Genomic DNA, 26,581 nt, shown 5'->3' with positions numbered 1-26,581 from the left:
AGCCTCACACAGTATATCATGCTTTCTGTCTTAATGTAAATATTCAAGGTAACAGTGTACCAGCAGTTTGTTTGCCAAATCATAATTTAATATTGGGGACAACAAGAAAATCTTAAACAATCTTTACTTATTGGCGACATCACGGAGCTGGTGGATGTTGCGCTCCTCCACCTTCATATTTGAGGATGCCCCATCTGTGGGGAACCATGAACTGCTCCCCAGTGCCAGAGCACTCATGCGGCCCTAGACCATGATGCTCCCACCACCATGCTTTACTGTAGGCAAGACACACTTGTATTTGTACTCCTCACCTGGTTGCCGCCACACACGCTTGACACCATCTGAACCAAATAAGTTTATCTTGGTCTCATCAGACCACAGGACATGGTTTCAGTGATCCGTGTCTTCAGCAAACTGTTTGTGGGCTTTCTTGTGCATCTTCTGGGACGAGAGCCATGCAGTGTGCAATTTGATGCAGTGTGCAGCGTCTGGTCTGAGCACTAACAGGCTGACGCTTCATCCCTTCAATCTCTGCATATACGTCTATTTCCCAAAGACAACCTCTGGATATGAAGCTGAGCACGTGCACTCAACTTCTTTGGTCGACCATGGTGAGGACTATTTTGAGTGGAACCTGTCCTGTTTAACCGCTTTATGGTCTTGGCCACCGTGCGGCAGCTCAGATTCAGGGTCTTGGCAATCTTCTTTTAGCCTAGACCATCTTTATGTAGAGCAACCATTATTTTTTTCAGATCCTCAGAGAGTTCTTTGCCATGAGGTGCCATGTTGAACTTCTAGTGACCAGTATGAGGGAGTGCGAGAGCTATAACACCAAACTTAACACACCTGCTCCCCATTCACACCTGAGACCTTGTAACACTAACGAGTCACATGACACCAGGGAGTTCTACAAAAACTCAGCTTTTGTACATCTTTTAATCCTCAATGGGTTCAGAGTAGACAGCAAAAATCTGAAGTCGGTCGGACAAATTCTCTAGGTGGAGCCTGAACATCATCCAAAAATGACAAAATTCAAAATGGCCGACTTCCTGTTGGGTTTAGAGCAGGGGTATTCAATTAGATTTCAAAGAGGTCTAGTTAGAGAAAATTTCCTGAAGCAAAGGTCCGGAACATCAAAACGACGAACTTGCGTTATCATTCAGTACTATAACCTATAGTTGTATCAACACATGTTTTTAGTCAACAACGGACTGTCAAATCAAATAATATTTCAGTCAGTTTTCACATCAAACTGGAGGGATAATAAATAATAACTATTCAAATAATAAATTCTAAATTGAAGTAAACTAAAGTGCCTAATTTTTAGAAAAAATGAAATAAAAAGTGTAGCTTGAAGTGATGAAGTGTAGTCTTAACCAATTTTATAATAAACACTCAACACATCATAACAAATGAACAGCTGTAATGCCTCCTCTTCTCTTTCATTTCCTCTTACAGAGCTACCACTTTCCTACTTTCTGTTGTTCAGTGAGAAACGTGAGCTCCAGCTAGCATATTGGAGATCTATGAGATATTCTGGTTTTGAACTGCCCGTGGGAGGAATGTACATGTAAAAATCTGTACATTCTTGATTAAAAGTCATGTGAAATGTCTTTTATCTTTCGTCTCCTCAATTCGGGTGTGTTTCCAAAACGTCTCTGGTGAATCTCGCGGACTCAACTCGCAAGCATCGGTATGCACAGATTTGATTGGCTGAGCAGCGTCACATGAGACGATTGGAGCACATGCGATTGGTCTGTGAGTTTCCTGGTCCTCTAAACCAGTACAGTAAATGCTAAAAAAGCTGCGCGGGTTAAAATAGAAACGCTCCGTCACGAGGTAGTAAGTCTCAATAATAAATGTGCTGTAGGTCGGCGGTCCGGAGAGGACGGCGGCTGGGTCCGGATCCGGACCGCGGTCCGCCTATTAGTGACCTCTGGTTTAGAGCATCGCCACAGAAATTTCATACATGTAGGTGAAACGTGCAGCGGGGGCTGCTTCGTTAAAGGTCATTACCAACAGATGGCGCTATGGCTATGGGTGAATGTTAGCATATACTGTATATGTGTTCAGAGTGCGGCTCTTATAAACGTGTAAAATTTCGTACAGACCTGAGCATGTACAGTGAAGTTACAACAACTTCCTGTGTCACGGTGAAGCGTTTCATTTTGGCGCCCTACCACCACCACGCCATTTACTGAAAACTGACAAGTTTTACCACATGGCATCTTCAGTGTGTTAAGTGTTTTCTGGGACAGTTTTGAAGTTGACATGGCCAACCTGCTAGGAGTAGCGTAAAACGTGTCATTTCCTGTTGCCAGCAGGTGGCGCAATGCTTTTGAGTGAATGTTGGCATATGGATGTGTTTAAGGCGGGACTGTTATTATCCATGTCAAATTTGGTACAGATGTGAGCATGTACACTGAAGTGATAACAACTTCCTGTTTTGTAGCGAATCATCAATTTTCACCACACGCACGCCATGCCACAAAAGCTCACCATTTGTACAACTTTTAATTGTCAGTGGGTTTAGAGTGCACAGTAAAAATTTTAAGTTGATCGGATCAATTCTCTAGGAGGAGTTTGTTGTATAAGTATGCACCCTGCAAATGGTATAAAATAGGTTAAAATTGCACTTTCAATTCAAAATGGTGGAGTTGCGTTAAGGATATTATTCTTTGATGCTTTTTTGTGTGTCTTGATATATGTCCCCAAAACATTTCGTGCACATAGGTTGAACGTGGCCGAGAGGCAAATTTTTGCCAATTTTGTAGGTGGTCCTAGCGATCCATTTTGCCACGCCCATGTACAGGACCCATAAAATACGTAATTTTCACTTCTGACATGTTTGCAGCATGTTTAGGCCGCCAAAAATGAGCTTACTTACTTAAAGGGGGAAAAAATCCCTTCAGTTTCAATAGGGACCTCGCACGGTTTGTGCTCGGGCTCTAATCAGACAGAACACACATACACACACACACACACACACACACACACACACACACACACACACACACACACACACACACAGGCAGGATGATTAACAGACTGAACACATATACGTTACAAGACACAAGACAAGAATCATACTGGAAGCACAAGCAGACTAAATAACTGATAACACAGACAGACTAAAAAAATAACAGGGAAAACAGACAATGAAAATAGAATCAAACAAATTTGAACCAGGGCAGCTTTGTAAGATTTTGAGTTTTGTTTATTCTTCAGAGGAGCTTTAGGATCCAAGGTTGAGGAACATAGCGAACTGAAAGAACTGACTAGAAAGAACTGATCAGATAATTTGTGTCAGAGAACCCAGGAATCCCATTGCCAAATGAATTGAATTTAGTACAGAATTTAGAGGCACTGTGCTCATTGAAGCTGTGTCTTTGTCAGGTCCTCCTCCTCATTGTTGCCCAGCTCATCGTTCCCACTGCTGACCTGCTCCTCATCTTCTTTGCTGCCCTGCTCAAGGTTAAAGCTATTGCTGAGAAACCTTTCCTCAACGTTTTTCCCGCAGCTCAGTCTAATTGAGATACAGCTGATAGATGTTGCAGAGATAAAGCTGGCCAATCCTACAGATCCTACGCTGCGGCACAGAGCAGCCTGATAGTTAGCTGAGTCATTCTACAAAATGGGTGCCATTTCCACTTTGTAATTTTACAATTTTTTATCAAGAGCAAACTTTTTTTCTCTTAATCTACAACTTCAAAGATATGTTAAACCTCCAAGAAAACATATTTTCCCGCCTCAAATCCTTCTTAATATAATACTTTTATTTGTCTTTTTACTCAGACAAGGGAGGCATTCTTGTACCACCCCGTCACGGACAATATGTACAACCTTTGAGTGGTAATATAAGAAATAGATTTTAAAAACGAATGTTTTCCTACTAAAAGGATGCCTGGACGCCGCCCTAGAGAGGTGTTCCAGGCATGTCAAGCTGGGAGATGGCCTCGGGGAAGACCCAGGACTAGGTGGAGAGATTATATCTCCAAACTGGCCTGGGAATGCCTCACGATCCCACAGTCAGAGCTGGTTAATGTGGCCCGGGAAAGAGAAGTTTGGGGTCCCCTGCTGGAGCTGCTGCCCCCGCGACCCGACCCCCGATAAGCGGATGAAGATGGATGGATGGATGTTTTCCTACTAGTAAAATGTCTTCTTTTTTAGAAACCATCAAAAATGCTAATTCACTTAAAATGTTGACATAAAAGTTACATTTATTCGATGGGTGGTTCACTGTGACAGGGTGGTATGGACAAACTCTTTCTCTATATGATCTGCTTGTTTTAACCTTAATTTAAGCCTTTTAGCCTTAAATTAACAGAAACTTTTGGATTCTGGATACAAATATAGTTCTGACTTAATTATACAAGATCCAAAATATAATGAAGATTAGGCTTTAATAATACAATAGACAATTATAAGTATATAACTGAATAATAATAATCGTTCAAAAAGGCAAAAATATTACATTAACTCCTTGAAAACTGTAAAAACTGGGAGAGGAGAGACATTAAAATTGTAAATGTAACGGACAACTTACATTTAAAAAACAATTATTATTGCCGTCATTGTGAAATGCCAGTCTGCTGATATTACAGATCAGTATGTGGCCTAATTTAATGTGAAGAGGCCTTCTCTCTCACAGCAGCTGTTTAAAGAGAAGTGGCGAAGGATTGGACATGAGACTGAGCTCAGAACACATACAGATCTGAATGGAGTTAGAGTGGTTGCTTCCAGGTTGCAAAAAAAAATCTGGAAAAGATTGCACTGCCACTGAAATCATGCGAGAAAACATGAGAATTCCATTTTATTCTATTTTGGTGCTCGCAGTAATCAAAAACTATATAACTGTAGCATTACCCCTTAGTAACGTTTGAAAAGTTTAAAAACCAGGGTGGAAGACATTAAAATTACAAATATAGGAGCATCAAAACAGTGATTGGGAGAGTCGCATACACACATCCCTCTGGATTTCCATGTGACGGGTCACAAGCACCTCATCAAACAGATACCACAGGATGTAATCTCTTGCAGGCCAGAAGAACCTGTTAGCAACGGTGCATACATTTTACAAGGGTATGTGCTTCATCTGTATTAAGGATGATCCCAGGATCACACAGGACACACCACTTCCCAGTGAGATCTCCACTTTCCCAAGCAATTGCTTCTGTCTGCACCTTTTGGGTTGTCTTGTTGAAAGTGAAGTGCCGTGTGGCGAAGCACTGACATCTCAGCTGCTTTTGCGTGGCACACATGCACCTGACTTCCCGGTAAAGAATTTCTCCCAGACTGAATGTGACCACTTGGTGAGTTTTCATTGTGGACGGCACTGGGGGAATCTGGCCTGGCATCCTTTCCATTGCCTGCTCCACTGCGATGGATTCTACGTAAAACAACGTAACAGTTGTAGATGTTTCTTTGAGGGCCTTGTATAGCTCATGGGTATCGGGTATGTCGCGACCATTGGACACAAGCTTGTCCGCTTTTCTTTTCAAGGTCCTTCCAACACCATCAGGGGCCCCCTTGCCATGGCTTGCCTCAAAAAAGTTCCATGTGCCACCTTTCAGGCCTCGTCTTGCAAGCTCTGTGCTGAAAAGGAAGAAATTCCCTTTCTGTTTCTATTGGGTACATGGTGCATCACTCAGAAAGTGTAGAACAGATACATTTGGATATGTGGCTTGGATGTAATCCAGCACTGGATTCATGTGTTCCTATATTGCTGGGGGGCTTTTGTGTTTGGAGGGTGACACCGTGCTAAAGCAAATGGGCTCCTTTTCCCCACCTATGTACAAAACATCAGTGTGCAGATTAGCTTGTTGGTGGGAGGAGCCAAAGTCCACAGCTTGACTCTCTGAGCTGTATTTGCACGTGTAGTTTTCAGAGAAGTCAATGTGGATCACTGCCTCCTCTTTTGACAGGTTCTTTTTCAACTTTATGCAGTAAGAGTACTGTTGATTTATGTTGAATGTGTCTTTTGAATTTATGAAGAAGAGCGTGGAATAACTCCACAAGATTATCTTGTGTGTCCTCCATTGTTTTCTTCACTGTGATCTTGACATTGGGAGGACCCCCCCTCACATCTTCCCTTTCTTTCTCTGCTGTGGCCCATTGAGTAAATGCAACCTTTGGAGAGCTGAACAGTCTTGTCTGTGCATTCTGCGCACTTACCATACATGCAAATTTTGAGGTGTTACAGGATATCATTTCAGTCAAACTCTCGAGATCTAAAGTTTAACTTCTCAACGACAAATCTGAGAATCCCAGGGCTTTCTCAGCAAATGCTTTTAGCCTGTACCTCACAATCTTCCCCAATGTTACCTTTGCTATTAGTTGTTTTTCTTTTTCTTTTTATGTTTTCAATCAATGATTCATGATAGAGTAGTGTTTTTCTTATTTTGGAGCTTTTTGAACGAGGAGATTCATTCTTATTTAAGCATTTATATCTTTTTTCTGTATTTGGCAGCACGTTTTCTTTCCTTCTGTAGCGATTTTTTTAGTTTTTCAATTTCTCTGCGTAGTGTGTCCCTGTTCTTCCTGGAAATTCGCTTTCCTTCTTCATGTTGCCTGAAACAAAACAAAATCCACTGGTAACTTAGGGGGTCAGTCATGTACACCACATGTAAAACACTTACTCATCAATGACACACCTGCTTCTTATTCTCTACATTTGTCCATTTTCAGTCCTAACTGCATATTACCCTGACCTTGAAGATCCTGACTGCTGTTGTGACTGTTGGACATGATGTGAGAAGGGGTATCCAGACTGTGCTTCCTAGCTTCTGCCTTCTCTTTTCTCTTCTAGTTCTGCTTCCTCCACTTTTTACGCAGCTGACGTTTCCATCTCTCACTTAGATCACTAATCTTTCCCTCCTCTCAGAATCAGCATCCCAATGTGCATGGCATCGCCGTTGTCTCTCAGCAGCACTTAATGGAGCCATGATGGAGACATATCTATCTGCAAATGTTATGGAATTTAACATTATTGTTTAAACACAGAGAGCGAGTGAGTGAACCAAACAGGGTTAACAGAAAATACTCCTACTCAAAACAGACATTTTACATTGATATAGGCAGCACTTTAATCAATTACAATCATTATAACGGGAAGTAGAACCAATTTCATCCTAAAATGGCTGCACCTATCCATGGGGTCAAATTTCTGACCTAGCATACATGTATTCACTTTGAAATATAGTTTTCTTTGCATTAATAGTGTAAAAATATTAATAAACAGTTTTCCCTATCTATTTTGCGTGACGGGGTGGTTGTTTTGAGCTTGACTGACCCTGTTTAACATGAAAAATCAACAAATAAGCAATGTAAAAGAGTGTCTGTACTTGCCTGCCTTTGTTCTTTTTGGCTCCAAAAGTCACTTCCTCTTTGAAATGATATTTAAAGCAACAGTACATTATTTATGGACAAAACAAGTTAGTGTGGCGGGGTGGTAAGTCAAATAAAGGGACAAACGAAATTACAAAAAATAATGTTTTTTTTAAAATTTATGTATATTTTATGTAAACACGGATACAAATACAATCCTGAAAATAATTATGGTTTGAAAAAAATATTAAACTTATTTGGCAATATTTTAGATGCAAATCTCTTGTTGGTCAGTACGGACATGTGAAATAGGCCATGTACTAAGAAAAAACTATTACGAATAGTATGTTACTCTTTAGTAATAGTATTCTTTTTATATCTTATGCTAACAACAACACTTGAATTAATAGCTTTAATCTCTGGAAACACATTTTGGGAAATTTTTTGTAACTTATGCATCTCATTAAGTGTTGCGGACCCAAATGGCACCCGTTTCATAGAATGACTCAGCTGGTGAGTGCCCCAGAAGCCTCAGCTAGCCAGCGCTCTAGAGACTATGTTGCTTGGTTCTCCGCCGGTGGCCTGACCAACCCCTGTTTCTGGCACTACATTGGTGGTCTGACCAACTCCTGTTCCACATGTCCAGTTGGTGGTCCCACTGACACCTGCTCCTGGTTCTCCATCAGTGGCCCGACCCACAACTGCTCCTGGTTCTCTGTCGGTGACTTGACTGACTCCTGCTCCACGTGTCCAGTCAGCGGGCAGGCACGCATCCAGTTCGTAGTCCGACCGACACCTGTTCCCTAGTTCCCTGTTGGATGCCCAACTAACTGCTGTCCACCGTGTCCATTTGGCTGCCCGGGCGACACCTCGCACCGCTGAGCTGCATAGCAGTTACCTGTCTGTCATGCTGCAGCTAATCCTTGCCCCGTCTGCGCCTGCGGAACTGTCGCCACATATACCCCTTGTCTCTGCTGTGCCTCAGTGCCCCATTGTTTCTATGGCTCCATCAGCTTTCCCGTTTTGTTTCCTGTGTTAACTGTTCACCATTCCAGCTGCTCATGTCATCTGCTTGACCTCCAGAGGTGTCTCGCCTTTATCGCTGGCCACAAGAGGGTTTTGGTCTTCGCTGTTAGCCACCTGCCCAGCCTCCGAAGGGTTTCTGCCCTTGTTCTCAGCCCCCCGGCTGATACCCTGAACGCCTCAGTCAGATAGGTCAACCTCATGACCTGCTCGGTCTGCTGGTTCTGTCATGGTTATGGGTTAAGGTGTTATTATTTCCTGTTTTCTTGTTTAGACTCTTACCAGTGTGTTAGTGTTTATCACTCCCTGCCTCTGTGTCCTCAATTAGGTTTTGTTAGTTACAAATGTTCCTGTTCCATGTGTTGTTGCATGTTTTACTTTGATATCATCCATCTCTGTATTCTTTATTGAGCTATACTTCTTTTCTTTGTCTTCCCTGATTACCCTGATGTGTTTCACCTGTGTGTGTTTGTAATGTTATGTACAACAACAACTAATTATAATGTGAATTTACAAGACAATCCAATAGAATGCAGTCTACTTAAGAAATGATTATGTTATATTAGTATATATTTATTTTACAATTGATTTTATCTTGACTTTGATAGCTTGTGTTTCAGCATTATTTCTCTACATTCAGAATATATTTCATATTTCAACTTCCACATATCTGTGCCTCTGACCAGAAAAATGTTGTAATATTACAAGACTAACATCATCATTTAAGGAGAACTCATATGTTCACATTCACGTTTTTTAAAAGTCTACCTGCCCTTAACTCTGCTGTGCATTACATGATTGGTTGCAATCATTTTGCGCCTCAGTCTTTACATGATTATATACTGTAGCCATGATTATTACTGCACCAGTTAGCATTGGTACCATTAGGTCACAACTGTAGGGACGTGCGAGAGTGGGTTCACTTGATTACACCTTCTGTGACTTTTACCTATCAAGCCTTATCAACCAGGGGTTCACCCAGAAATAGGTGGTTGAGCTCACGGCAGAAAACGAGGTCCTCAGAAGTACGGTTAAATCCCTCACTGAGGGAATGACACGGGTCTGCGCATTTAGAACCTGTCTAATTTCATAGTTGTTAAATCTACTCTTTTATAGTTGTCAAATCTACTTTGTGACACTACTCTTGGCTGGGAGGACTAGTGATTGTTATCTTGATTCCAGCACAGTGGTCCAGTAGATAGCACTAGCTAAATCAATGTTGTAATCCTAAAAACTAAAGTGAAAAGCTAATTTAAAAAAAGCAGTTTTCTCCAAGCTCCTCCCTCGAGCAAATCGCGTAGTAGTCAGAGGAAAACCCAGTCCGACCACGGGTGTTTATTTGTCCGAAAGTTTAGCAGCTCTCAGTCCGAAAGTTTAGCAGCTCTCAGTCGGCCTGCAGATTTTCAATCGCCCGCTCTGCCTGGCCCTCTTCACACAACGCTCTGAAGCTGTAGGTGACGAACGGACAATCTCAACGTTGATAGGCTATCACAACTCAGCGTCATGCAAATTTCTCGCTTGAGTTGAAAATATTGAACTGACGCGCTTTCTGCACTTTAAAAATCTCTCCCACATATCTGTGTTGTCTGACATTTGCAGAATATTAATTTGAGTTATAATATTAGATATAATGAGAATGAAGTCATTATAATTTAACAAAATTTACCCTGCGTTATTGCTCTGCTGATGTGGTAGTAGGCTGCTACCCCCTTCAGACCGTCTGACATACACAGAGCCCGTCTGGGACTGTACTGGACGAGCCGAACTCACTGCTCTTCATCAGAGGTAGAAAACTGAAACTGAAAACACGTTCACTTCAGCACCTCTGATAAAGTGCAGCTCACAGCCGCTTCAGAGGGAATTAAGCATCCTGGAGCAGAGAGACAGTCAAACAGAGTGAGGGGGGCAGAGACAGCAAAGAGAGTGAGGGGGTCGTTATTCTCTCACTACTTTGCAGCGACTGTTGACCGTTTGTGTAAGCACATTGACTAGACGCTGACCGACAACATTTATATTTAAATGTTTTGATCACTATTTTGCTCGGGACAAATTAGTAGTCGCGGACAAGCCCTGAAGCTGTGAGCAATGCGCTCTCTCTCTCTCGCTTTCTCTCTCTCTCTAAATGTAGTAGCTTCCGCTCTTTGAAGAGCTGCAAGACAGGCTGGAATATTTTTTATGTTGTTGTTGAGTTACATTTGGGGCCACAGTCAAAACATCCGGGGCCCCCGGAAAAATGACCTGGCGACGCCGTTGGTGGTAGCCTACATGTCCCCAGCGTACCCAGTGTAAATGACCCTTCCTCCCTACATGTTGAGCTACTCATGCTTACCGCTTCACCTCTACTCTCCTGACTCAGGCACCTCCTCCTCTGCCTGGCAGCGGCCACAGCTCTCCTTTACTCCTTCAGGTGCCTGTGCCTGTCAGTTGTTTTCGCGCATTTGGCGGCCTCCTCTGAAGATTTTTTTTTTGGTGCAGGGGAAGGGCATAACGCAAGGAACAGAGAGCAGAGGGGGCCGGGGCTAGTAAGATATATGATTGGGTGTCAGTATAGAAAATCACCCAATGGGCTGCTTTATGGGCCGGTCAACAGTTATAGAAATACATAATTTTCGATACACCGGCCCCAAAATTGTGGCGGCCAACCGGGCATTTGCCCGGTATGCCAGATTACCAATCCAGCCCTGCCTGATACCGTAGATCTACCGTTGTTTTGGGTTTTGCGCATTATGATGTTAAGTGGCAGATCAGTTGGTGCTGCCTTAAATATCTAATATATCAGCTGGGATTGGCTCCAGCCCCCCGCGACCCTGTACGCAGGATAAGCGGTTGACAGTGGATGTGTGTGTGTGTGTGTGTGTGTGTGTGTGTGTGTGTGTGTGTGTGTGTGTGTGTGTGTGTTGTATATATATATATATATACATACACATACAGTGGGTACGGAAAGTATTCAGACCCCTTTAAATTTTTCACTCTTTGTTTCATTGCAGCCATTTTCCAAAAATCAAAAAAGTTCATTTTATTTCTCAGTAATGTACACTCAGCACCCCATCTTGACAGAAAAAAAACAGAAATGTAGAAATGTTTGCAAATTTATTAAAAAAGAAAAACTGAAATATCACATGGTCATAAGTATTCAGACCCTTTGCTCAGTATTTAGTAGAAGCACCCTTTTGATCTAATACAGCCATGAGTCGTTTTGGGAAAGATGCAACAAGTTTTTCACATCTGGATTTGGGGATCCTCTGCCATTCCTCCTTGCAGATCCTCTCCAGTTCTGTCAGGTTGGATGGTAAACGTTGGTGGACAGCCATTTTCAGGTCTCTCCAGAGATGCTCAATTGGGTTTAAGTCAGGGCTCTGGCTGGGCCATTCAAGAACAGCCACGGAGTTGTTGTGAAGCCACTCCTTCGTTATTTTAGCGGTGTGCTTAGGGTCATTGTCTTGTTGGAAGGTAAACCTTCGGCCCAGTCTGAGGTCCAGAGCAGTCTGGAAAAGGTTTTCGTCCAGGATATCCCTGTACTTGGCCGCATTCATCTTTCCCTCGATTGCGACAAGTCGTCCTGTCCCTGCAGCTGAAAAACACCCCCACAGCATGATGCTGCCACCACCATGCTTCACTGTTGAGACTGTATTGGACAGGTGATGAGCAGTGCCTGGTTTTCTCCACACATACCGCTTAGAATTAAGGCCAAAAAGTTCTATCTTGGTCTCATCAGACCAGAGGATCTTATGTATCACCATCTTGGAGTCCTTCAGGTGTTTTTTAGCAAACACCATGCGGGCTTTCATGTGTCTTGCACTGAGGAGAGGCTTCCGTCGGGCCACTCTGCCATAAAGCCCCGACTGGTGGATTGCTGCAGTGATGGTTGACTTACTACAACTTTCTCCCATCTCCCGACTGCATCTCTGTAGCACAGCCACAGTGACCTTTGGGTTCTTCTTTACCTCTCTCACCAAGGCTCTTCTCCCCTGATAGCTCAGTTTGGCCGGACGGCCAGCTCTAGGAAGGGTTCTGGTCGTCCCAAACGTCTTCCATTTGAGGATTATGGAGGCCACTGTGCTCTTAGGAACCTTAAGTGCAGCAGAAATCTTTTTGTAACCTTGGCCAGATCTGTGCCTTGCCACAATTCTGTCTCTGAGCTCTTCAGGCAGTTCCTTTGACCTCATGATTCTCATTTGCTCTGACATGCACTGTGAGCTGTAAGGTCTTATATAGACAGGTGTGTGGCTTTCCTAATCAAGTCCAATCAGTATAATCAAACACAGCTGGACTCAAATGAAGGTGTAGAACCATCTCAAGGATGATCAGACGAAATAGACAGCACCTGAGTTAAATATGAGTGTCACGGCAAAGGGTCTGAATACTTATGACCATGTGATATTTCAGTTTTTCTTTTTTAATAAATTTGCAAAAATTTCTACATTTCTGTTTTTTTCTGTCAAGATGGGGTGCTGAGTGTACATTACTGAGAAATAAAATGATTTTTTTTGATTTTTGGAAAATGGCTGCAATGAAACAAAGAGTGAAAAATTTAAAGGGGTCTGAATACTTTCCGTACCCACTGTACATACATACATACATACATACATAAAGTACAGGCCAAAAGTTTGGACACACCTTCTCATATAATGCGTTTCCTTTATTTTTATGACTATTTACATTGTAGATTCTCACTGAAGGCATCAAAACTATGAATGAACACATTTGGAATTATGTACTTAACAAAAAAGTGTGAAATAACTAAAAACATGTCTTATATTTTAGATTCCTCAAAGTAGCCACCCTTTGCTTTTTTGACAGCGCTGCAAACCCTTGGTGTTCTCTCAATGAGCTTCATGAGGTAAACACGTGAAATGGTTTTCACTTCACATGTGTGCCTTGTCAGGGTTAATTAGTGAAATTTTTACCCTTATTAATGGGGTTGGGACCATCAGTTGTGTTGTGCAGAAGTCAGGTTGATACACAGCCGACAGCCCTATTGGACAACTGTTAGAAATCATATTATGGCAAGAACCAATCAGCTAAGTAAAGGGAAACGAGAGGCCATCATTACTTTAACAAATGAAGGTCAGTCAGTCTGGAAAATTGCGAAAACTTAGTAAAGTGCAGTCGCAAAAACCATCAAGCGCTACAATGAAACTGGCTCACATGAGGACCGCCCCAGGAAAGGAAGACCAAGAGTCACCTCTGCTGCTGGGGATAAGTTCATCCGAGTCACCAGCCTCAGAAATCGCAGGTTAATAGCAGCTCAAATTAGAGACCAGCTGAATGCCACACAGAGTTCTAGCAGCAGACCCATCTCTAGAACAACTGTTAAGAGGAGACTGCACGAATCAGGCCTTCATGGTCAAGTAGCTGCTAGGAAACCACTGCTCAGGAGAGGCAACAAGCAGAAGGGATTTGTTTGGGCCAAGAAACACAAGGAATGGACATTAGACCAGTGGAAATCTGTGCTTTGGTCTGACGAGTCCAAATTTGAGATCTTTGGTTCCAACAGCCGTGTCTTGGTGAACGGATGGATTCTACATGCCTGGTTCCCACTGTGAAGCATGGAGGAGGAGGAGGTGTGATGGTGTGGGGGAGCTTTGCTGGTGACACTGTTGAGGATTTATTCAAAATTGCATACTGAACCAGCATTTCTACCACAGCATCCTGCAGCGACATGCCATCCCATCCGGTTTGCATTTAGTTGGACCATCATTTATTTTTCAACAGGAAAATGACCCCAAACTCACCTCCAGGGCTATTTGACCAAGATGGAGAGTGATGGAGTGCTGCGCCAGATGACCTGGCCTCCACAGTCACCGGAACTGAACCCAATTTACATTTACTCATTTGACGCTTTTATCCAAAGCGACTTACATTTGAGGAACAACATACAAGCATCAACAGAGCATCAACTACAGATCTACAACTGACAATACATACTAGTAAGAGCTCACAGTACATATCACATCAATGGGGTAGATACCTAGGGAAGGAAGTAAGAGTTAACAAAAAGTGCAATCAAAACAAGATCATTGTAGGGGATAGAAGAAGAGCACAGGAAGTGCATGTTAGAGGTTAGGAAGGTTCTCGGAAGAGATGAGTTTTCAAGAGGTTCTTGAAGTTAGAGAGGGACGCCCCTGCTCTGATGGCGTGTGGTAGCTCGTTCCACCATCGTGGTGTCACGGATGAGAATAGCCGGGACTGGGATTGCTTTGTGTGAAGGGATGGCAGAGCCAGGCAGCGTTCGCTGGAGGAGCGTAGCGGGCGAGAAGGAACGTAAGTTTGTATTATGGAGTTTAGGTAGATGGGTGCAGACCCGGTAGTCACTCTGTATGCAAGCATTAGTGACTTGAATTTGATTCTGGAGGCCACGGGGAGCCAGTGGAGGTCACTGAGTAATTGAGTGACATGAGTCTTCTCGGGCTGATCAAAAAACAGACGCGCTGCTGCGTTCTGAACCATTTGTAAGGGTTTCACCGCACAAGCTGGAAGACCTGCTAGGAGGGCACTGCAATAGTCGATGCGAGAAATAACCATGGCCTGTACCAGAAGCTGGGTGGCGTACTGAGTGGTTTGGGGTGATCTGGACCGCAGAGTGAAGGCAAAAGGGCCAACAAGTGCTAAGCATCTCTGGGAACTCCTTCAAGACTGTTGGAAAACCATTTCAGGTGACTACCTCTTGAAGCTCATCAAGAGAATGCCAAGAGTGTGCAAAGCAGTAATCAGAGCAAAGGGTGGCTACTTTGAAGAAACTAGAATACAAGACATGTTTTCAGTTATTTCACAAGTAATTTATTTCAAGTACATAAGAATGTGTTCATTCATAGTTTTGATGCCTTCAGTGAGAATCTACAATGTAAATAAAGGAAACGCATTGAATGAGAAGGTGTGTCCAAACTTTTGGCCTGTACTGTGTGTGTGTGTATAATAAATATATATTCTCCTCTATCCCAGAAGAAACATAAATTACTATGTAGCCTAGAGGACACAAGTTATTTAGGATAATATGACCGCTTGGTGAACTTAAGTCACATTCAAACAACTATTGCTTTGTGTTGTTGGCCTGAAAAATAGTAGTAAGACTCTCTCTGTGTACATGTATCCTATAGGCCTACCAGTAAAATTTTGGCTGAATTATTTGTGTCCCCTTCAAAAATTGCTCGAGAAATTTTATGTTTATTGTCCCATTCTGTTTGCTGGAGAGACATAAGAGGGAGACGGGGCATTAACCTCCGCCCACTGCTCTTTAGACATTGTGGAGTTGGTCGGTTCTGGCGACAAAGGTTGAATATTTTCCTCGTCATCTGTGTCGCCTGGGGTTGGTGACGCATGAATGTTTTCCTTCACAACGTTGTTCGGTTCTGGCGACACCTCGTGTTCTATGGAGTTGTCCGGTTCTAATGCCAGAACCGGAGTTGAAAACGGACACTGTCCTTGCTCAAATATAGAATAAATGTAGATAAAACTACACAACAGAAACTAATATAAAAAATAACTAATTACTAATTTAGATTCCCCCGTTTGAAAAGAGAACAAACCAAAAGCATTCCGCTTGTTTTTAAACATTTATTTAACCTACACAAACAGTCCACTCACTTAATGAGGCTGCTGATGAGTTAAAAGAAATATGATTTGTTCTAAATGACATAAAATAGTGTTATATTTCCATAATGTGTTTTTACAAGCAGAGCATCACATCCACAAGCTAGCTCACAGCGTTTGGCTCAATAACACAACGAACACGTGATAACAATATATGAAACTACGCTCTCGTATTTGTTCGTCTGACACATTGAAAACGGCATCAATTTAAATGTAATTTGTTTTCCTGTTCACTTTATTTATAAGAATAAATTGCACTACCTGCAAGTATTAATTAATGATTCGTGATTACACTGTACAGCATATTTGAGGCGTTCTTTTGCAGAAACAGATGTCTCCTTATATCTCTTGTGTTTATTATCCTAAATCTGGATCTTTTTGTGCGCTGTAAATTATCTTAAATTGTGTTTATTCAGAAAGCCTTTAAGCCTATAATACTCAGAGTAATATTTCGTTTTATTTTACACAATAGTAGGCCTCCTCATTTCAAACAGTTTCATCCTTCTGCCATGTGAGTCACCGTTTCTCATTTCTCCTCTTTATGTGCGTACACATGGTTCAGAGTTTACTTACAGGACCGCACATTTTCCCACCATGTTTGTTTTTTATAGATCACAACCTTTGCTTGGGAAGTGGCATAGGCACGTTTCCAGCCCTGTTTTGTATGTACGTATTGTTTATACTGTTTTATGTTTTTTTCTCATGGCTAACATCTTGACCTCTTCTGACTCAACTTTTTTTGTTGTAAAGTCAGTTCTTGTTTCAAATAAACAGCAGAGGCAGACTTCTGCTGATGGAGCTCAGTGTGTCCGCACGTACAGCTTTTATCCTGTGTCAGGATCAACACTATTTTACATTTGGAACAAATTGTCTAAAAGAGTCCTTGAGAGGATACACGTAATTAAGCTTATTTTATTATTTTGGTTGTCTGTGTAATACAGGTGGCGAGAAGGATCAGACGTTGATATGCTCTTTATCAAACATTTACCAATGCTGCATTTTAGATTTAGGCTGGGGAATATGTTAGATGGAGTCCAAAATTAAGGCTTAATAGGTCAAAGGTCACCATCTATCATTAAAAAGTGACAGAAGGTGTTTTTTTGTACTCCCTCACGCCGGTGTCGCATCAGCTGCTGAGCAGAGTTGATTCTCCATGACAGCGTTGATTGTGCCAGCGTGTGAAAAATGTCAATTTTGTGAGTCTCGCAAGACAGCTTTTAACCTTACAAGCAATTTCGTCACATTTTCATTTTTAACACCCCTAATTATTATGCATTTCCACAATGTAGTTGCTGGTATGTTGCATGGTAACATAAACACACCAAAGACATCAGTGCTATTAACCAACCACTGTTAGAAATTGTCACATTTTCACTCTTCACACCCCTACTTATTATGCATTTCCACAGTGTAGTTGATGGTATGTTGCATGGTAACATTACCACACCAAACACATCATTGCTATAAACCAACAACTGTTAGGAATGGATATCGCTACTCGATTTCTTTAAGGTATCACAGAAATAGCCCAGTACTGAGTAGTATAAAAAAGTCTACAGTTGAGTACTGCATTTGATACATTTTGTAACCAGAACGGTGCAAAAAATCACTCCATTCTATCATATTAATTCAACGCTTTTGTGGCGCTGCAGCTCATCAGCTGATTTTACTCATGGAGCCTACAACTGCAGCTGCAGCTGATATCAGATTTAGTCGGTATTGTCAGCTGGATGTGCAGCCTCTCTTCTCCTGTTTGCTTCTTTAGACTCTTTAGTGTAGTTTAGTGACTTGTTTAAGCAAGTCCTTTCTCGTTTTCTACTTCTTACTGTCTTTTTGGTGTAGGTGTAGGTACTCACCACTACCTCCGTTGTTTACTTAAATTCATTTTCAACAACTTAGTGACCACTTAACTGTTTTACTCCTCTCTCATTCAAATACAAAAAAAACTTCCAAGCTATCGTCCTTCCTCTGATGATACTTCTAGTGTGGATGACCTAATTAGGATGAGGAGCGATCTGATACAATTTCCCAATATTTTATATAACAGTTATTGGGGAAAAAAAAAAATAGAAAACAAAATAGATTACCTTGTGTGTCCATAACAACAATAAAAATAATAATACCAATAATTTACTATGGCTTTAACATGTGGCATTTTACGCAAGGTATCAAATGAAGTACTCCATTGTTATCTGAATCACTTTAAGGGTACTCGTTTGGTACTGGGATTGTAAAATTTTAAACGATACCCAACCCTAACCACTATCCCCCTTTTTCTTTTTTCTCTAGGTAGATTTAATTTTCACGAATGTTGCTTATCTGGAAATAATTATTCACACATGGTAACATTAACGTATTAACTTCTGTGTGTTTTAGGTATTTTATCAGTACTCTCTCTGTCCAGTGAGAGTATGCTGTTGGCGTCAGAGCTACCAAAGGTTTCCTACGTAAAGGCCATTGATATCTGGCTCATTGCCTGTCTACTTTTTGGATTTTCATCACTGGTGGAATACGCTGTGGTACAGGTCAGTTCTTCTCACACTCACGCACTCACAATTACATACAACATATACAGTACATCTTCATACTCATCACTGGGTTAGACACTCCCTGAGCATAGAGTCTAGGATTATGAAAGGAGAAAGTAACAGTGTTGGCACGTCAGCAAGTTATCTTTGATTCATTTACAAAAGTAAATGTACAAGTACTGTACAAAGACTTTCATAACATTTGAGTGGTGTCATTTGAATGGGTAATAATGAATTAGGGTAAGGCCACAAGAAACACAGCAAACGCATTTGAGTGGCAAAGTTAAGTGTCAAATCGCTGGCAGTGATCACAATGGGATTACAGGCTGCTCCAAACTCATCAGGGTTGAAAAAGGTGAGAAAGATGAAATTCCTGTAGGGAGGTCTGTGGGGGTAGCTGGGAAAAAATGTATGTGGTTTTTGTATTTTACAGCTATTGTAACTGCTGTCAATTAAAAGTCGGAAGGTCACATAGGAGGAAGACTTGTCAAAACTATCATTTGTTCACATGAAATATGTGGAGTGGTTAAAAATAAAGTTTAATGACTTCAACCGAGGTGTATTTAAACTTCTGACTTCAACTGTAATAAGGCACTGACTCAAAAAATGACAGCCCAGAGATGGCCTCTTCAGCCTCTTTTTTTTAACAATTTTTACAACACATCACACAGCCATTTATGTCTGACCCGCTGGCAACAAAAGTGAGGACACCCCTGTCACCCCATGTCCAAATTGGGCCCAATTAGCCATTTTGCCTCCTCGGTGTCATGTAACTTGTTAGTGTTACAAGGTCTCGGGTGTGGTTTGGTGTTATTGCTCTCAGGCTCCCTCGTACTGGTCACTGAAGGTTCAACATGGCACCTCATGGCAAAGAAATGAGGATCTGAAATAAAGAATGGTTGCCCTACATAAAGATGGCCGAGGCTATAAGAAGACTGCCAAGATCGTGAAACTGACCTGCTGCACGGTGGCAGAGACCATAGAGCGGTTCAACAGGACAGGTTCCACTCAGAACAGACCTCGCCATGGTCGACCAAAGAAGTTGAGTGCACGTGCTCAGCTTGATATCCAGAGGTTGTCTTTGGGAAATAGACATAACAATGCTGCCAGCAGTGCTGCAGAGGTTGAAGGGGTGGGGGGAACAGCCTGTCAGTACTCAGACCAGACGCCGCACACTGCATCAAATTGGTCGCATGGCTGTCGTCCCAGAGGTAAGCCTCTTCTAAACATGATGCACAAGAAAGCCCGCAAACAAGTTTACTGAAGACAAGCAGACTAAGGACATGGATTACTGGAACCATGTCCTGGGTGTCAGACACGTAGAGGGAGGAGTTGTAAAGCTTGATGGCCACAGGCAGGAATGACTTCCTGTGGCGCTCTGTAGTGCATTTTGGGGGAATGAGTCTTGCCCTGAAAGTGCTCCTGGATGGAAACAGGGCTCACTGGTGCCTTTGAAGACCGTTGTATCGTCAGCGAACTTCAGCGTCATCCAGAACGGTGATGAGTCGACCTACAGACGGACGGTCGATCAGCTGGCTCTGTGGTGCAGTCAGAACAACCTGGAGCTTAACACGCTCAAAACTGTGGAGATGATCGTGGACTTCAGGAGGAGCCCTCCCATTCTGCCCCCCATCACCATTCTAAACAGCCCTGTGTCTGCTGTGGAATCCTTCATGTTTCTGGGATCCACTATTTCCCAGGACCTAAAGTGGGAGTCCAACACTGACACCATCATCAAGAAGGCCCAGCAGAGGATGTACTTCCTGCACCAGCTCAGGAAGCTCAACCTGCCTAAGGAGCTGCTGATCCAGTTCTACACAGCCATCATCTCGGTGTCCTCTGCACCTCCATCACTGTCTGGTTTGGATCTGCCACCAAAAAGGACAGGAGCAGACTACAACGGACAGTCAGGACTGCAGAAAAGATCATCTGTGCCAACCTGCCCTCCATTCAGGATTTATACATTTCCAGAGTCGGGAAACAGGCAGGAAACATCACTGCAGATCCATCTCACCCCGGGCACAACCTGTTCCAGCTTCTCCCCTCTGGTAAGTGCTATAGAGCACTGTACGCCAAAACCAACAGACACAGAAGCAGTTTCTTCCTACAAGCCATCACTCTGATGAACAGCTGATTTCTGACTGACAGGAACAATTCCTGTGCTATAATTCAGTAAATCTGGCTCTAATCAGCCACCTGTTTACTGGTTACCAGTACCAATCATTCATCAGTCTCTATTTCAGTGCTGTTCATACTGTTCATATTGTTTTATTGTCATATTGTATATACTGTATACCAAATCCACCTACCTCAAGTATATAACACCTGCACATAATACTCATTTATTCCAGCATCCTTTGCACTATGATCCATCGCACATACATGCATACATGTGTACATGTATGTGTACCTGTATATCACATCCACATCCAACATGTACATAATAATTATGATAATAATTTACTCCTGCATCCTTTGCACTCTTCATTGCGCTATTGTCTCAATCTGTAATACCTTGCAAATAAAGCTGATTTTGATGTCACGTTATGTATTTACTACTTCAAAAATAAACAGTGGGAGAATATTTTTTCTCATACTGTGATAAACTTTGCAATCAATCCACAGTGCAGCGAGGGGTTGGGGGGGGGGGGGTTAATTTAAAAAAACAAAACAACCCATCTCCTGTTTTTTTCATAAAAAGATGAATACGTATAAATGTAACGTCACTCAACTCTTACCTTTCTTTTGACCCAGAAATATTTGTGTTGCAAACTATTAAATTAAGGGAGTTGTTGAGCTCTGAGGTGTCAAAATATCCTTCAGTGTAACTGCCTCGATTAAAAAAAACGCCAAAAGTGTTTTTAAAATGTGTGTATATATATATATATATATATATAATACACACATACATATAAAATAATGGGTAACAGTGTTTCTAAAAAATATTTTACAACTTGAATAATAGCTGCTAAGCAATGTTACTACACACACACGCGTAGTGAGTGATACATAGTAAAACTATAAGTTGTTGTTTGTGACTGTCACTTGCTGAACTGCAGCTACGTTTACTTGCTGTAAAGAAAAGGGGATAGTGTAGTTGGCCATGAAAAACAGTAGTCTAGCTAGTGTGAATGCCATTAATTTTACCTATCTCTAGTAGCCTGTTTCAAAACAATATATTGTTATGACCTGGCTCTAAAGGCCAAAACAAAAAGGGAAACACACCACGGTAAGTGTTTAACAAAATATATTTATTTAACTCAAAATAAGCCAAAATGAGACTTGAGCCAATGTAAAGGTGATAAAGTACGGTGTATGAACATCAGTGGTCATGTCAGGGCAGGATGATGGATGCATGGAAAATGTGTGTAAGGGTGTTGTAATGTGCAAGAAACAATAACTACAACTAAAACAGCATGTCCAGAAACCTGTGGAGGGAAACAGAGTGTAGTAAGTTAGCAGAGAGGTCTGTGACCACAGCCCAGCAGCATCAACCCTAAAAATAAGAATAAGGCTTTACAAATACTCTACATGGCAATTAACCCAGGTGCCCGGAGTTACTGCAATCAGTTCCAGCTCGTCACCTGCAAGGGATAGATATTGGCCACGCCCACACATGACCCCACAGGGCGTCACAATATGCAAGCCAAAGTACTGGGCAAAAACACACTCTGATTGAACCAATCTACACTACAAATAGCATTCTTTGGACCTGCAACTTATCTAAGAGAGAGAGAGAGAGAGAGAGAAATTAGATATGGTATTACTTTATCACACATTTACATGAACAGTTGGATAGTATTTAAGTCACAGCCTACACAAGAACTCCGTCTGACCTAAGTGAATTCACCCCAAGCAGATTTGATGCGTCTAAAAGTTAACATTACAGTAACTTTTGTTCAACAGAGCAGAAATGAAAGAAAAGAATATGTCTGTCACTTTTTACCTGTTAACACATTGACTTCTTCACTGGTTGTTGACACAAGTGTAGTTCTAATACAGTGACAGAGTGCAAAGATTTGCCACGGTTTTTTATCCGTCCATAGCCTGGGGTCAAAGTCCACTGGAAGCGTGTCAGAAGCGTGTCAGCAGCGGAGCGTGTAGCCTGCCCTACTTGTTATTAATTTGTCCTGTTTGTGCTTCTACTACTTTCTCCACAGCTCTATGTGACCCTGTTTCGTCCCGTCAACTTCAGGCTGCATTTCCCAAGAGGAGCATTACAGAATCAGAGCATTTTGCCTGCCTGATTTTGCTGACATGTTTAGATTTTGTTGATTTGGTAATCAGTGTTTGCAGTTAAATGATTTCGTTTTGTGTCCGTTTTAACAGTGTTTATTATTGTTTTACAATCGGGAGCCTCCAAAGGGTGTTTCATTTTGAAAATTTACCGGATTCTCTCTGCCGTTCTCTTTCTGACTTCCTGCCTGGTGCGAGCTGCTCTGTGTTGCTTGACGCGGCTAGCGGCAAAGATAGACCTGCTACGTATTCTCTGTGGAGTGGGACACGCTGCGCCCACAGCTGGTGGACTCACAAGCATTGACTAGAATGGCTGCGATTAGCTCCGGCAACCATGGCGCAGCTGTAAAGCGCCTTAGCCGGAGTTTAGGCTTTAGTGTCTTAGCGACCAATACACAGGTGCATATTTCATTGATTGTTTATGGTTCATTGAACAAGCGCTAAAAACATTGTTTACACCCTTTAAAATCAGGTACAGACAGTAAAGGTAATGTTGCTATAGATGAATGAATTATGGTACAGATATTTACAGTAGTGTTAATGATTATAATTAAAACAACAACAATAGGATTAGTAACAATAGTTGTAGCAGAGGGTGTCCAGCAGGAACACGGGGGCAGCAGGTGACCCGCAGCCACAGATCCAGACTCCACAGCTCCAGAGCCAGAAACACCTGCAGGAAGTGATAGGAGGAGAGAGGAGAGGGACGAGAAAGCACAAGACTACCGGAAAGGGGAGAAGTTGTGTTAGTAACATGCAATAATGGGATGAGGTTGCATACAGAGGGAGAGAAAGAAGAGGAGCTCCGTGCATCATGGGAAATTCCCCGGTAGTCTAGGCCTATAGCAGCATAACTAAGGGATGGTTCAGGACTCACCTGAGCCAGTCCTAACTATAAGCTTTATCAAAGAGGAAAGTCTTAAGCCTGCTCTTAAATGTGGAGATGGTGTCTGCCTCCTGAACCCAAACTGGAACCTGGTTCCACAGGAAAGGAGCTTGATAGCTGAACGCTCCAATTCTACCTTTGGAGACTCTAGGAACCACAAGTAAGCCTGCAATCTGGGAGCGCAGTGCTCTGGTGGGGTAGTAAGGTACTATGAACTCTTTAAGATAGATTGTGCCTGACCATTAAGAGCTTTGTAGGTGAGAAGAAGGATTTTAAATTCTATTCTGGATTTTACTGGAAGCCAATGCAGAGAAGCTAAGACAAGAGAAATGTGATCTCTTTTCCTGGTTCCTGTCAGAACACGTGCTGCAGCATTCTGAATCAGCTGAAGAGTCTTATGTACTTTTTTGAGCAGCCTGATAATAAGGAATTGCAGTAATTCCTCCTAGAAGTAACAAATGCATGGACTAGTTTTTCTGCATCATTTTTAGACAGGATGTTCCTGATTTTTGCAATATTACGTAGGTGAAAAAAGGCGGTCCTTGGAATTTGCTTAATGTGAGACTTAAACGACATGTCCTGATCAAAGATAACTCCAAGATTCCTCACGTGGTGCTGGAGGCCAGGGCGATGCCATCAAGGGAAACTATATCTTTAGATAATGTGTCACGGAGGTGCTTGGGCCCCAGAACAATGACTTCAGTTTTATCCATGTTTAACATTAGAAAATTACAGGTCATCCAGGTTTTAACATCCTGAAGGCACATTTGAAGTAAGGCTAACAGATGAGTTTCATCTGGCTTGATCGATAGATATAACTGAGTATCATCTGCATAACAATGAAAGTTTTTGGAGTGTTTCCTGATAATATTGCCTAAAGGAAGCATATATAAGTGAAGAGGATTGGTCTGAGGACAGATCCTTGTGGAACTCCATGACTAACTTTGGCGTACATGGAGGATTCATCGTTAACATGTACAAACTGAAATCGATCTGATAAATAGGACTTAGAGCCGTTCCTTTAATACCAATGAAATGTTCCAGTCTCTGTAATGTATCTGATGGTCAATGGTATTGAATGCAGCACTAAGATCTAATAAAACCAGTACAGAGACAAGTCCTTTGTCTGTTGCAATGAGGAGGTCATTAGTAATTTTCACCTGTGCTGCCTCTGTGCTATGATGAGCTCTAAATCCTGACTGAAAATCCTCAAATAAACTATTGCTCTGTAGAAAGTCACACAGCTGTTTAGCAACTGCTTTCTCCAGAACCTTAGAGAGAAATGGAAGGTTAGATATAGGTCTATAGTTGGCTAAAACATCTGGATCAAGGTTGGGCTTTTTCAGAAGAGGTTTAATTACAGCTACTTTAAAGTACTGTGGTACATAGCCTGTTGATAAAGATAGATTGATCATATCTAGTATAGAAGTGCTGACTAAGGGTAAAACTTCTTTAAGCAGCCTAGTCGGGATGGGGTCTAAGAGGCAGGTTGATGGTTTAGATGAAGAAATTATTGAAGTTAGTTGGTAAAGATTGAGGGAAGCAAAACAGTCTAAACTATATCTGGTTTTACAGCTCTAAGGTTCCTGAGTTTGGAGATAAGTTGGTGCCAGTTGAGGGCAGGTCTTGGTGAATTTTGTTTCTAATAGTTAGAATTTCATCATTAAAGAAGCTCATGAAGTCATAACTACTGAGAGCTATGGGAATACTTGGCTCAATAGAGCTGTGACTCTCTGTCAGCCTGGCTACAGTGCTGAATAGAAACCTGGGGTTGTTCCTATTTTCCTCTATTAATGACGAGTAGTACGCTGCTCTGGAATTACGGAGGGCCTTCCTATAAGTTTAAGACTATCTTGCCAAATTAAACGAGAATTTTCCAGTTTGGTGGAACGCCAATTCCTCTCAAGTTTCCGCGATATTTGTTTTAATTTGCGAGTTTCAGTATTATACCATGGAGCTAACCGTCTGTTTTATTATTTTCTTTTTAGAGGTGCTACAGAGTCGAGTGTCATTCGCAGCGAGCCTGCAGCACTATCAACAAGATGATCGATTTGGGAGGGACTGAAATTAGCATAGGAGTCCTCTGTTACTTTGTGACTTGATAATGAATTTAGAGCTGATGGAATCACATCCTTAAATTAGCTACAGCCCTATCAGACAGACATCTTGTATAGAATTACAATAAAAATAGTGTCCTGAAAAAGGGATGTTTTTTGCTGAGTTTATTCTCTCTCTCTCACCAACTGACAGGTGCCATAACGAGATAATCTATGCCATTCACTGCACCAGTCAGGGGTCATTACGTTATGGCTGATCGGTGTATATCGCTGCCATTTCACCAATAATTGGAGAAAACAAAACTCATCCATTGCTGAGAGCCACAAAATACAAACAAGAGCTATGGTACCATCTCCTGAATAATTTATGGCTCAGCTTATTTTGTATCCAGTTGTGCAACATATTCCTATGTCACTTGGAATACGCTCTTAATAATAGTTTTGGTGATGAAGAATTGTCTATATGTACATGTTTTACCTCTAACAGAGGTGCACCAGTTGAGAATCACTTGTCTCACCTTGCAATGTGTAACTACCAGACGTGTGTAATAACGAGTTACATTTACTCCGTTACATGTTACAAGTAACCTTTGAGTAAATTGTAGTTGTCAGAGTAGTTTTAATGCATCCTACTTTTACTCTTAGTTTTTCAGAGAGAAATAATTACTTTTACTACACTACTTTAAGATACATTCATTGTGCTATTTCGCTACTTATTTACTGCAGTTAAGCATCAACATAATAATGGCTAAAGCTAACGCATGGTAGTATGGCTTTCAAATGGTGCTAGCAGCTAATATTTAGGCTCCAGATTGAAATTTTGCGCACCGTGCAGCCAGCCCCATGTCATCCCTGGACATTTGAGACAAACGCTTTGGCAGACTTCTCAAAGTGTCTGTATTTGACCTCCTGGGATGAGACTGTGTTGGTGCAGC

General features: G+C 41.9%; 1 pseudogene; it reads left to right on the top strand.

Annotated features, from left to right (window-relative positions):
* LOC119914444 overlaps positions 1 to 26,581 on the top strand; it is a 101,133-nt pseudogene that overhangs the window by 65,381 nt on the left and 9,171 nt on the right.

This window comes from Micropterus salmoides, unplaced genomic scaffold (genome assembly GCF_014851395.1).
Source record: "Micropterus salmoides isolate LMB-PRFRI ecotype aquatic unplaced genomic scaffold, ASM1485139v1 Ms_hic_scaffold_1, whole genome shotgun sequence".
NCBI lineage: Eukaryota > Metazoa > Chordata > Actinopteri > Centrarchiformes > Centrarchidae > Micropterus > Micropterus salmoides.
Note: the sequence above shows the minus strand (reverse complement) of the source record. Positions and strands in the feature narration are given on the sequence as shown.